Here is a 14,538-nt window from a genome sequence, read left to right on the forward strand (position 1 = left end):
AAGAAAAACACATAATAATTAATATTTAGGGTGCGTTCAAGGCTGATTTTCTGATTTCATGACTTCTGCAAAAAAAAAAAAACATTTAGCAAATCAGCTAAGGTGGTGGGTTTTTACTTGATAATCTTATATAACATCCATTTTTTAAAACTCCAATCCTGCAATTAAAAGGTGATGGCTCATATTCACATTCTATTGTTTTCTAATTTCTGTCTTCTCAGTAGACTATTAAACACTTGAATACAAAATAGAGTAAACATAATTTTCTTATGTAAGCCATATAATGTTTGAGATGATAATATTAGATACAACAAGAACATTTATTTATATAGCACATTTTCATACAAATGATGTAGCTCAAAGTGCTTTACATGATGAAGAAAAGAGAAAAAAAAGACAAAGTAAGAATTAAAATAAGACAACGCTAATTAACATAGAATAAGAGTAAGGTCCGATGGCCAGGGAGGACAGAAAAAAACAAAAAAACTCGGCTGGAGATAAAAAATAAAATTTGCAGGGGTTCCAGGCCACGAGACCACCCAGTCTCCTCTGGGCATTCTACCTAACATAAATGAAGCAGTCCGCTTTGTATTTAGGGTTCTCATGGAAGGACTTCATGATAACGGTCATGAGGACTTCCGGCTTTCAATCCATCAATGTAGGGACATCATGTTGCTTTGATTAGGTGGTGATGGCGCAGAAAGAGCTAAGGCTGTTCAAGCATCTCACATGCAGATAGAAAGAGACTCCTCTTTTATGAGCAATAAACTAAAAATAAATTAAAAAAACTAAAATTCAAATGAACAAAGCTTACATTGAGTCAAATATTGTACGCACGCTGTAAATATTCCCATATTATTTCAGATTTTTTTGTGGTTTCAACTTTCACATTCTATTGCAGTCTATTCGTGCAGAAAATGAACAAACTAGGCCCATTATAGTGTTATTCTTAATATCTCTAATTCCCAACACATTTCTAAAAAGTGGGCTGAAGCAATAAATATTCAGTCAGGTAACCTGCAGTCTGACAGCAAGTGAGGCATTACAGTATAATAAACCAGGTGTAAAACGACATCACAGATGGTTTAGCAATCTCAGCAACAGACATGGACAAATAAAATAAAAGTCTACATTGTAATGCATGCCTAACTGCTCGAGTAGACAGCAGCTATACAGCAAGTGCTTCTTGTAAGTAAAATACATTTCTTGTGACAGTGACCGTGAATGATGAAAAAGCCAATTCAGACAAACTATTTGCTCCCACCTTCTCCAGAAACTGCTCTGGCTGGTTTTGGACACAGAGGACCAATTTCATACTTGCGCATTAAGCACCCTATAGCATACAAGTAGGGAAACGTTTATGGTTGAATTTTGATGAGCACACGGTCTGATGATTTCATAAATAATTTCAAATTACAGCAACGCCCTCAACAACAATAGTCTCAAAAAAAGTGTTTCACTGTCTTTGTGGGTGACTTGCTAAGCATTCTGTCAATACAAATACAGTTACACTGGCCTTCTGACTGGTATCCAACTCAAACCATAATGGCCAGTAAACTGGGAGATGCCTAGACTTCCACAAATATACAGACAGAATATTCCATAACCAGTAGTTACTGGGTCAGCCCTTAAAGTTTATTTATGAATAAAGCTAAGGCCAAAGGTGACCATCTGGCTACTCTGCTCTCATCCAAGAATTACAGAAGACCATATAAATCATTACTCTGGATCTTTGTGATCTGTGGCAAAGAACTGGACCACTATTCTTGTCATCACAATATGGCCTAGCATCGTGAGAAGTCTCCTGGTTATTTTAACTTATAAAGACTCGCTACTTGCTTGTGCTTACTAAGACTGCAAGTTTATGCAGAGGGAAGCTGACTACATGTTCCCACTTCACATATTATTTTCTGAACAACTTCCTAAATAACGTAAAGCATGGAAATGGCGGCTTGAGTGTTAGTCTTTCTAACTCTGTGCAGCAAATCTCACAGGGTTCCAAAAGTACTCTGCTCTTGGGTGTTCCTGGAGGAGTACAGAGCTATGCAATGACAGCAAGGTCACAACACTTTGTACCCGGCCCGCCTCCCACTCTCTCTCTGGTATAAGTCTTATCAAGACAGGCTGAACAAACCTCAGAGACTAATTTTAGGAGGCTCAGATATAGATTCATAGGCCCTATACTGTAGCCACTCTCCAGCACAGTGATAAATGAGTATTACTCAACATGGTTTAATTAAAGTAGACACTATGCATTTCATTTTTTTTTTTAATTTCTCACATTCTCTCCTGGGAGACAAAAAGAAATGCTATAGGAAAGTCTTGTTAGTGACACAGAGGCGGCCCACTCCATGTTTCCTAGTGCACTGTACCATGAATGCTGAGCACCACAACAAATAGATCCAAGTCATCCCGGCTCAGTGCCTATAAAAAAAAAAGGCTTGCATCACTTTTAGGTATAAAAGCAGGAAAAATAAGCGGGTCAGTTTCCAGAAGACTACACCAAGGCAGAAATGGTTAGTAAATCTTAAGACAAGCTCCACTTCATCATCTTCATCAGTATTTTCTCAAGACTCTTTTTTATACCTAATCTGGTTTCTATTAATAATACTTTCTGAAGTTAATACACATTTTTAATTCCTACAGTAATAATAATTAGTGGCTACACTAGAACTGTTTATGCAATTTTGATTAAAGAATTGCTTAAATTTCTCAATCATTTAAGTGAATGTGAGGATAATGTGTAAATTTTACCAGACCGAGAAGCAGGTGTGACAGCTAAAGTCATTTTTCTTTCTTTCATCAGCTATTTTATGTTGAACATTGCATTTAACATACAATGCAAAACAACAAGCATAACACTTTTTACCAGGTGGCTAATCTGCCAAACTGAAATTGTTCAACTTCTACATGGCTTGAATTTATTTAATATCAAACTAGAGCAACATTACTGCTGAGAGTTAGCATCACAAATTTTATGGAGTTAGTGAAGGACTGCATTCAGTGTGCATCTGTAAAAGGAAAGAAAAAACAAAGGGCAAAGGTCATTTTCACACAGGAGATAAAAACAGAAGGTTGGAGATTAAGGCTATGCAGCCTTTTCTGTTTTTATTTTCAGAGTGGAAATAATAATAATATACCTATTTCTTTCCGTCTTTTATACACTTTACATCTCTTTTAACAATAGTATTTCTGTTGAATTTTATATTAATATTTATATCTAATTGTATTACTCTGAGATATACTCAACAGAGAATTACACAAAGGAATCATTTAGTAAATAATTATTATAAGTTTAGTTTAATTTTATATAACATTGCAGTCATGTTTAAAATATTATATATATTTGATCACACAAGTCACTCAATAACTGTATTTCTAGGCTGACTTTTGTGCTTGCTACTCGACACATAGCAAGAAGCCATTGCGGAAATGTTGAAAAAGATGAGAAAGTCATGTTTATGCTGTGTGGAAGCAGCAGATGGAAAAAACATAATCTGGTACCCTGGACAGCCCCCCAGTAATGATGAATATGATGTTTGATAATGCAAAGGCACAGTGAAAGCCGATATTTATTTATTAATTATAGCCCAAGTCCCATGTATTTATTATTACACATATTTAAAAAGATAACAATACACAACTAGTATATCATAACATAATAACCTTAGTATATTATCAATTAACAAACTTAGACAAATATTGTTACATCTGTTTAAGCCATTTTCACTTTTCATTCAGCTGATCTAAAAATGAAGATTTGCTAGGCTAAATGGGGACTCTGTTTACTTTGTCCAAAGAGAACCGACATGATCAAAGTCAGAAGTCATTCCAAAACGCTACTAAGGTAACCTGGAGAGTAACCATGTGCCAAATATAATATTTAGGCACATGAGGTGCTTGTGATATGCATACACTACAAGGAAATCTGCATTTCAGTGGCTCCTAGAATGTAGCCTGTCAGTGTGTCTTTGTATCCTCAAGAAAAAGAACACGAAAGACTGGGGCTAAAACCATTAAAGATGTTGCTACCCTTGATTTTAATCACTAGATCGGACTGACTAAAACAAATATACTAAATTGTATAAATATTTTATCACATCACTACACACGGTTCAATAAAGAGATGGAAAAAGTACAATTTCTACCTGTTACTCATTTATTCAGATTACATTTATCTATTACTACAGCATGGATGAAGACAAAACGATATTAAGGAATCAAAATTGGGGAACCTTTTAAATATTTCTGAGCAGAGCCATGTGTTTAACTTTGCTCACAGTGCATCACAGACTATTTACAAGACTATATATATATTGTAATAAGTGGAGACCAGAGACGTGGAAAGGTTTGGGGCAGCCACCCGTTTATTACGGTTTCCCGGCTGCAAAAGTCTTTGATGCATTGTTAACAGTTGTTTACACAACAGAGTCCAAAACAGAACTGCCTGCCTAAGCAAAGGCAGTGAGCTTTATAGCACAGAGGGCGGAAATGATGTCGTCCTCTGGGCCAGAACTGGAAGTGACATCATCCTTGGGGCCGTAACCGGAAGTGACCTCATTCTTGGGGCCGGAACCGGAAGTGATGTGTCCTTCCTGGAAATGGCGGCTCCTGGTGGGATTTCCCGGGTAAGACCTGCAAAGAACTCAGAAAGAGCGTCAGTGCACCCCGCCCCCCCCCGGGCAGATGTATAAACAGTATTTCCTAAGCCCTTCAGCTGCTTCCCATGCACACGTGTGTGACAATATATATATATATATATATATATATATATATATATATATATATACATATATACACATATATATATATATATATATATATAAATATATATATATATATATATATACATATACATACATATATATATATATATATATATATACATACAGACTATTTCAACTTGTCTGCTATTGGTCATCTATGGTAAGTCATGCAGTAGTCTTTAGTTTTAAAGTTACCATTCTAAGGACACTGTAGTCTGGATACAATGAATTCTGCATTTGCATGTCAGCTTTACTGTTAAACAATTCTTGGAATAGCCTGGTATAATAGCTTACTGCATTTATGCTCATGTGGGTTACACTAGAATGACTGGGTACTCCATGCGGAGTGTTGCTTTTTCATGGGTTGGTTTTTCTTTCAAGTTTGGTTCCTGTCTTTGGGCTCACTGATGCTTGGAAAGCCTACAGGTGCCGTTCTTCCAAAACCCAGTGGCAGAGGAGGAGCAAATAAATAAATGTAATTTACAATGCAGCAGTGAACAACACACATATTTATGCTATTTAAAAGTACAAGATGCTACAAAGCAATTTGTAAATCTAAAAAGTTATTAGGAAACCTGAATTAAAAATGCACTTAATGAGACAAGAAACCTGGGCACATTATTCCAAAGCCGAATACTAAATTACACTTAATCAGCTTCTGACAGCTTAAAACAAAGCTAAACCATTAAATGCAATTCATTTCTTTCTTTCACTTAAAAATAAGTAACGCACATGTGATTAAGAGGATAAAAACAACTGGTAAATAATGTTTAGTGTCAGTGAACCTAGTGCCATGCCATGTTTATGTACAAGAACAATCAAACCGATATACACATCAGATTACAAGAACTGGCACTGCCATCCCGCTAGTGCTTGGCCCAGAATACAATGTTGTCTGCCATCTGCTGGGAAGAAAAGCAATTGCAACTTAATAAGCTTTTCCCTGGTGTTGCAGGATGCTACAGACATAGCCCCAATCATTTTGCTAATAAGCCAACACACTGTCTTTACTCAAATCTGTTTTCTTCTGTGCAAAATGTTGCAATCATTACCCAAAAAAATATTTAATTTATTAGACTTAGATCAATTAAAAATACCTATATAGAATCTACTTCTGTACTTATTGTTCTATAAAATGGATTTGAAATGTAATGCCTTTAATAACAATCTAACCTTTATTCTAAATTATGAGATACATGAATTAATTTGCGTTTAATAACTGCAAAACATACAACATATTATTTTAGAAAGTATTAGAAATACACAACATTTCAAATTCAAGGTTAACAACTGCCCACTGTACACCTTGTCTCACAGTGAAGAAAAAAAGGAATAAAAAATAACAAAGGGTGACATTGTAACAAATCAAAAAGAAATTCAACATTCAGTGTTCTCACAGCTACTTTATATCATTTCTAAACTGTAACTTTATTCATTACTGTAGCATTTAATACATACAATCTAGGAATGGTTCTACACACAACAAATAATGTGCCTTTAACATGGTGAGGTGTAGAGTAGCACTTGTGGTTTCTGGCCTCTTGTGAGTGCACATCAGTGCTTGCACATTACCTCCAACTTTCTCCTGCCTTAACTTGCCTTGTGACCTTCACTTGGATTAGGCACATTTGAAAATACTATATCAGTGTACAATTTGATCAGTATGTTTGTGCTTTATTAAATTTGTTCTTTTAATGCTGCTAAAGATTAATTACTGCTCTCTTTATATTATATTGCTACATTATATAATCTCTTACTCCTTGCATAACTTAAATGATGGCGGTAATTGGTGTCGTGTTTAGCACCACTGCTTCACAACTCTAGAAGACCGAGTGTAAATCCCACCTGTGTGAGGCTTCTACATTCTCCCAATGCCTGAATGTGCTTTTTGGGAATTTCAGTTTTCCTTTGACTCACCAAAAAATTATACTGGGTTAAATGGTAACATCCTGGTATGACACAGTGTGACTCTGTCTAGCTTCTGGTGCCTCCAACTGTAGACTTGGACTAAGGTGATTCAGTGAATGGATGAACTCATCATTTAAATGCTTACAAGGAACTTTTTCTTGGTTTCCACTTACTTAAGCTGCATAAATGTTTGGTCTTTCAGTCATTCTTCACAAATGAGACACATTAGTACTGGAATATGTCTTCTACTTCTAGTAACATTGAGAAAATTGTCAATTACATTTTGGAAAATAGAGAGCCAGGTTTAAAACGACGGTCAAATGTCTTTTTGATTGCATTTTTTGTAACCATACACACAGTTTAAGTTACAGTTATGTAAATCAATGCCTGAGTGCTTCATAAAGCCTTTACTGATTCTAATAAAAATATAATACAGTTACACGGCAAAGCACCAATATCCCTGGACAAATACTACTATTTGCAAGCAAACTGTCAAAATCTTTGACCAGTGAAGACACATACTGATTGAACATGTATTCTTAGTTTAAAATATTTGCTTAATGTGACTGATTGTGAAATGAATCACTAACTAACACAATATAACAGTCTCAGACCTGATCAATTCAATAAAGAATGGCTGTGGTCCAGAGACAATCTTGGCAGCATGAGACACAAGGCACAATCAAATGTCAATGCACATCAGTCCACCTTAGCCATCAGTTGTCAACCACACTTATACTGAGCAAATGTAGAACAGCTAAATAACTAAAACAAAAGTCTTTGGAGATGTGGGAGGAAGGCTTACATAGTGTTAGGGAAAATTTGCTGCCCAGAGTTAAAAAAAAAAAAAAAAATTGAAAATGAATATACCCAAACAGATTGCTATAGTCTTGGTTTTAGATGTCAAATGGCATTTCTGATGAGATTCTAAAAGAAGTCTCATTTCATCTTTAATTAAGTTGTTGTACCGTGTTAGCCATTATGAATGTAGAGAAAAGCCAAGCAAAATGACACCTTTTATTGGCTAACTAAAAAGATTACAATATGCAAGCTTTCGAGGCAACTCAGGCCCCTTCTTCAGGCAAGATGTAATACAGACACTGAAGTGCCCTGAGTTTATATCCACACACTAGGACAAGAAACAACAATGGTAAATTTTTGAATGAAAACTCTTAAATGTAAAAAATTAATAGGTTCATTCAGGCTAAGATTAATTTAACAGGAGATAGAAGAACAATGTATGGTCAAGATCTTTAGATAAGATAACTGTCCAATAAAGTCCTTTGAAGTTTGTGAAGTTTTTCAAAACAATGCAGATCTGTAGTCAGGTTGTCTGTGTCAGTCTGAGAGATGCAAACAGTCTTCATATCTGGCTATAAAACTCTTGTCTCTGTTCAAGCCATGCTGTAATGTATTAAATTTTAACATGAGCTTAACTTCCGATTCTTTTCTCTCTTGCTGCGTTTTAAAGTTGCCCATAAGCACTGTGACTTTAAAGTCCCTCTCACAGTGTCCATGGCTGTTGAAGTGGGCCGCTACAGGAACATCTGTGTTGCCATGTTTAATGTGGAATCTGTGTAAATTCATTCTCTGGCGGAGTGTTTGTCCAGTTTCTCCCACATAGAGTGTAGTGTCAGGACATTTCATGCAGAGAATTAGGTAGATAACATTCGATGATCTGCAGGAAAATGATCCCTTTATGTGATGTTCAAGTCGGGAGTTTGGTATAATTATACGGTCTGTATTGTAGATGTGGGCACACGTTTTACATCTTTTCTGTAGGCAGGGAGATGTGCCATTTTCTGTTGGTTCATTTAGGGAGCTTCGGACAATTAGTTGCTGAAGGTTTGGTGGTTGTCTGTATGCCAGGAGAGGAGGTTCAGGAAATACATTTTTTAGTGTTTGGTCGTTGTTTAGTATTGGCTGAAGTTCCTTTATAGTTTTTCAAGTGTTTCAAGATGTGGGTTGTAGGTGACAACAAGGGGAATGCGGTTCTTGTTGTCTTTGTTTTTATATTCCAGAAGGTTCTCTCTGGGTATGGCAGTAGCTCTTCGTATTTGAGTGTCTGTTGTTTTGTGGGTATAACCTTGTTTGATGAATTCTTGTCTGAGCTCCTGCAGTTGTTGATCCCGGTCTGTCGGGTCTGAGCAAATACTGATTGTACCGTATTGCTTGGCTAAAAATAATGGAGCGCCTTATATGTTTGGGGTGAAAGCTATCACTTCTTAGGTAGGTCCGTCTGTCTGTTGGTTTGTGAAAAACAGAAGTTACAAGGGTGTTGTTTTTCAGTTGAACTGTGGTGTCAAGGAAGCTGACTTCTGTTTCTGAGTAATTCAGCTTCAGCTTTATGTTGGGGTGAAAAGAATTGTATTCATTATGAAAATGGAGGAGGTCCTTCTCACTGGCAGTCCAGATTATGAAGATGTCATCTATGTAACGGAGATATAACATTGGTTTTAAGATGCACATTGACATGAAATCTTCCTCCAATTTTGCCATAAATAGGTTTGCATAGTGAGGTGCAAACCGACAGCCCATTGCAGTCCCCATTTGTTGCAAGTAGCAATCTTGTCCAAAAGAGAATAGATTATGTGTCAGAGTGAATTTTATCATTTCTATTACTGACTTTGTGGGTAAATCATGTTGTCCGAGGTACGTTTCACATGCCAGTATGCCATCATCATGGGGGATGTTTGTATACAGGGCCTCAACATCCATTGTGGCCAGTAAGGTTCCCTCAGGTAAGGGGCCCACTGACTTCTTAAAAAAACTGTCTGCTTTGGGCAGATAAAATAAAATTAAGATAAAATTAACTTACATCTTGCCTGAAGAAGGGGCCTGAGTTGCCTCGAAAGCTTGCATATTGTAATCTTTTTAGTTAGCCAATAAAAGGTGTCATTTTGCTTGGCTTTTCTCTACATCTTTAATTAAAAAAAGCCTATATCTTTTCAATGACTACTAACGTACAGTTTTCTTTAAAGTATACCTGTGTTTTCATTTTTCTTAAAAGGCTGGAAGATGTTTTGAAAACTGTATATCACACCACTGAAGGAATAATTGTGAGATTGAGACAAAGTGCATTTTCATTACAATATAACACAACAGAGGAACAACATATAGAATATGTAAGTCAGGGGATTTTAAATGGCACTTTAACTGGAATGCTGCTTTCTACTTTTTTAAGACAGGAACATGTTTAGCAACAATCCTAGCAGTATGAAATTTGGGCCATGTGTGACACTTGAAATGGCAACATTTATATGTGAACAAAACCTTTATTTATAAAGTGGAATATTGTGAACATTACGAAAAATGTTTTTATTTCAAAAAAGAAATTGGTTAATCAGATTAATATAAGATTGTTTAATTTAAAGCATGCCCCTTGTCTGTCCTAGATTGTTTCATCTTCTTGTACTGACTGTCCTTAAGGTAAAAGGAAAATACTAAAAAGAGAGTTAAGAACAGCAGGTGCCCTCCCTGTCCTCATAAAATGCCAGTTAAACCTCTGGGCAGTGTAAAGGTTGAGCGTAATCATGGAGATCAAAGTAGGTAAGAGGTTCAAAGTGAAAGGATTCAGCATCCAATGCAAAGAATTCACAATACACAGCAAGTTAATTTTTTTTAATGACATTAAATCAACATTTTCCTTTGTAATGGGTCTTCTAATTTTTCAAAATGTATACATTCACACTGTGTTTATTTACTGTTTTCTCCTGGGTTATGTTTAGTAATTAAAATGGCCTATTAGTAACATTTAATTTTGTGAACTCAAGGCAATGAACAGCAAAACTGAAACAATAAGGCAAGCTCCAGAAGATAAAAGAATGCTGAGCAAATAAGCCTGAAAAAATGATGCTCAATATATGCAGGGTCCAAACCTGTCACCCTCAGGCTGGTATCAAAGTCAGCTCATAATAAACCTGCATGCTAAGATAAAATCAGAGCTAATAGAGAGGGAACTGCAGTGTAGGACAAGCTCAAAATAAAAGCTCTGGAATTTGATATACAAGTGCGGCCAGGTTTGCCAGTGAATCTTTTGGGAATGTTTGAAAGCAAGATGAATATTAAAATAAGTAAAAGTAAAAAAATACAGTGGCTTGCACTGCAGAAGCTTACCAGCCTATGTGGATTTACTCTGACACTGAGAAACCAGTGTTTAATTCAAGCAAATGTAGAGAATATGCAGTAGCAAGACAGTATATAGGCAAAGCATTCTGAAAGAGTAACTCATCATTTGATGAGGCAGTAAAATAAAAACTTTTTAATCCCTGTTAGCCAATGTGTTTCAAGCTACATCACATAAGTAAGCAAAGTAAACAATCTCAACAAATTAGGTGTTTTTAAAGAGATACAAACAAAGAACAAATAGTGAGCCTTCTTTTTTAGTTTAATTGATACTGTCAGGGGTTCAAAGCTTTGGCCCTATTACAGAACACTGAAATAATTAGTATTCCCCAGATTTTATAATATCTGTTACAATGAGAAAATGAAGAAATCTCAATATCTATATCAATAAATGCAAATAAAAATGAAATTTCCTAGGGTAGAAAAACACTGGCTAGCTTTAAATAAAGACGACAAACTTTGCCTAGTCTGGTTTTAACAATGTGGTTGTGTGGCAATGTGTCATGCTTGGAGTAACTGTGGTGCTTAGAAGAATGAGCGTTTATGTCCATGAGTGTGTGACAAGTTACCAGACAGACACAAAGAAATGCAAAGTTAATTCTTCCACAGTATGACAGAATAACTACAAACAAGCAGCAGAAGAGCACTTTCCACCAACCAATATGTGGCCCACCCACTAGTCATAAGGCGTTTAAGGAAGTCTACAAGAACTTCATAGAGTTCTCCAGGCATCTTGTGTCATCATCTTTATCACCTTAAGAGAAACAGACTGCACACACATAATCTACAAGAAACGTTCAGACGGAAGAATGGCAGCTATGTTAAACTAGAACATAAATGAAGGACAGACATTTGAGAGTAATAGTAGACTGCATTGTTTCAAAGTTGGAGTTATTTTGCTGTAATGCTAGATGCCAATCCAAATCAAAATCAACTATTAACATTAGAAGCTCATAGCAAGGGCAAATGTCTGGCAGCTTGAGCCTTAAGCTTTGGGGTGGTCTACTGCTTCTGAGCCAGGGAAGCTTGCTGTAATGGATCAATCTATGAATTCACGTAAGTAGGCACAGTCACTGTGGCCCTCGACTTTCTTTCAGAAGTTCGTCAGAAGAACTTTTGCTGCCACAGCACATTTGTGCAATCACTAGATAACCACTTGTGCATTTCAAAATGCAACAAAATGTCAGCAGTCCTACAGACTCTATAGCAGTAGCCCTGTGTGTAAATGTGGCCAGTCTGACACTACAATACAAGGAATAAATGTGCTCCATACACCAATCCTTCCTGTTACTTGTGATATAAAGTTGACTTGCCTACTACACGCTACAGCAGACATGCACACCTGTTTTCATCTTCTACACTGTTTTTTTTTTCATTTCCGCCCTTCTTTCCTTCAATCAGCATGCCTCTGCCCAGCTCGCCTCCCAGCATTAGGTTCAACAGAATATTAATCATCAGCTACAACTTAGCCTTACTTCTAGATAACAGACCAAAGTATAAAGTCTTATGGTCACCAACCACAATGCCCTCTAGCAACTACTGAGAACACTAAACCCTGAATGCTCGGCAGCTCTCAAAAAACTCGGCTGCTTAGACCATAGTCTGAATACTTAAAAGGGAAACACACTTCCAGCCCTTACATTTCCAGGCCATGTGTTGCAATGTATCATGCTGGACAAAAAGACCTAGCTTCATGTAAGTCCTAATTCTAAAAATGCAATACAGAAAAATGTCTTATGTCCAGAGCTCTGTCCTTCTGTTAATCCTCTTTTACCAGATCAAGTACCCCATGCAGCTGTTGACTTCTAGTGTCATGACAGAATATTATCTGCATTCCCCCACCTCAAACTTCTCTTTTTTCCTCTCCTATGGCCCTGCCCTTTGGTGTCTTCCTGTAAATTTATAATGCAAAACGCCAAGAGGTAGTACATGTCTCACCTTCCCACAATGGCCTGTAAATGGGACCGACCTTTGCAGATGTATAGTATAGTATATTTTATTTACTCTCTCAATACCAGCTTTGACTGGCCCGGGCCCTGTCCTCTCTTTCTTGTTTCTTTGCCGGCTGGCTAATATATCACACACTGTTTCTATAAAGTTGGAGTTATTTAAGCCATTTTCATTGAGGTCTACGAAGAACTATAATTTAATGAATGACATACAGTATTGTATTTGCATTTTGTTTTATGTTTTAAATGTACTTAACTGTTACCTGAGAGTGTTGCTTACTGCCTGTTTTTCTCATTCTGCATCTGTTTCACCTGGTTATAAATGAACTGCCATACAAGGAAGGCTCTTTACTGTTGTGTTACCTTCTCAGTTACCTTTAAAATAAATGTTTGCCTGAGGCTTGTTCATTTTAACGTTAACACTGTCATGTTGTACTTTCAGATATGAATGTATGGAGAAAAGACAAACTGACAACAGAATTTTATTTTAATTATAGCAAGTATGCTTATATGAGTAAATATATGGTACATTGAAGCACAGGTTTTAAATATCAGAAAAAAATGGTCACATAAATCCAAACAACCAGTTTAAATTAATGGAATGCAAGCAAAGCATCCTACCCTGAAGAACCTTAATTATCTCTGAGTTTCAAATACATAAAATACTACAGTGCACTTAAGTCGGCAAAAATATAATCCATGTGCATTGCCAGAAGGGCATAATATTTTTATTTTGGGATACAACATTCAGCTATCTTTGTGTAAAAAATAAAATCTACAGCATGTGTGGCTGGGGTAAGGAATTATCGTAGTATAATTTTTTTTGAGGAAGGAGTAATTTTGGAAGCTATAATACCACTCTTCATTTTGTGGGTGTGCACACACATAGTTTTTAAATGTTCTACAAAACAGATTATCTAAGCTTTCTGGAAATTCATGAGTGAACTGTTCACTTTCCTCATAGAACAGCTTTAGAACAGTCTTAGAAGAGTTTTAGAAGTTAAATATATTCAAGATTTATGCAACCCCTAATGGGAGCAGCTGAAAGAAGAAGACGACGTAAGAAAACAAAATATTTTAACATATTAGTATAAAATATTAAAGAAGGCACACTCAGTAATTTGACGTACATTCGACCTGCTGGAATTATAATTAAAATAAGTATATATTCATTCTGACATCATTCTGAGGCTTTCTTAAAAACAGAAACAGTTGTCTACTTGTCTTCTGTTGCTAATATTATAACAAAATACAACTCAATGAACTGTGGTGGGCTGGTGCCCTGCCCGGGATTTGTTCCTGCCTTGCGCCCTGTGTTGGCTGGGACTGGCTCCAGCAGACCCCCTGTGACCCTGTGTTAGGATATAGTGGGTTGGGTAATGGATGGATGGATGGATGGAATGTTCTTAAACACAATTCAATTATGCACTGATTACTTTGAGGAACTAAATAATTTTTTTGTAAAATGCAGAGCTCATTATTAACCTGCTACTAATATTACTTGATTTTGGAAATTCTGTGTTTGTAATCTTAAACTGTCAACCACAAGATTATGTAGCACAGTACACCAGTGTTGGAGGCATATTGAAAGTGCCTCTGCCTCAGGTCCTCAATGCGTGGAGCTTGCAAAGGGCTTTGTGTAGTAAGTAAAGAACTATTATTACTATACTTGATGATTTATCAATTTCAAATTTTAAACATTATGTTTTTTCACCAAATAAACAAAACATGTAGCACTAGGACCCCCGGCCTCTATATATCTTCACAGTACCTCAAACTTGATCCAAACA

The 14,538-nt window shown here is 36.3% G+C and overlaps 1 protein-coding gene across 2 annotated transcripts in view; it reads right to left on the reverse strand.

Moving 5' to 3' along the window:
* The window catches only part of LOC120523740 (protein diaphanous homolog 3-like), a 933,584-nt gene that overhangs the window by 172,796 nt on the left and 746,250 nt on the right, over positions 1-14,538 (reverse strand). The window lies entirely within an intron of this gene.

The sequence above is a fragment of the Polypterus senegalus genome, chromosome 2 (genome assembly GCF_016835505.1).
Source record: "Polypterus senegalus isolate Bchr_013 chromosome 2, ASM1683550v1, whole genome shotgun sequence".
Classification (NCBI taxonomy): domain Eukaryota; kingdom Metazoa; phylum Chordata; class Cladistia; order Polypteriformes; family Polypteridae; genus Polypterus; species Polypterus senegalus.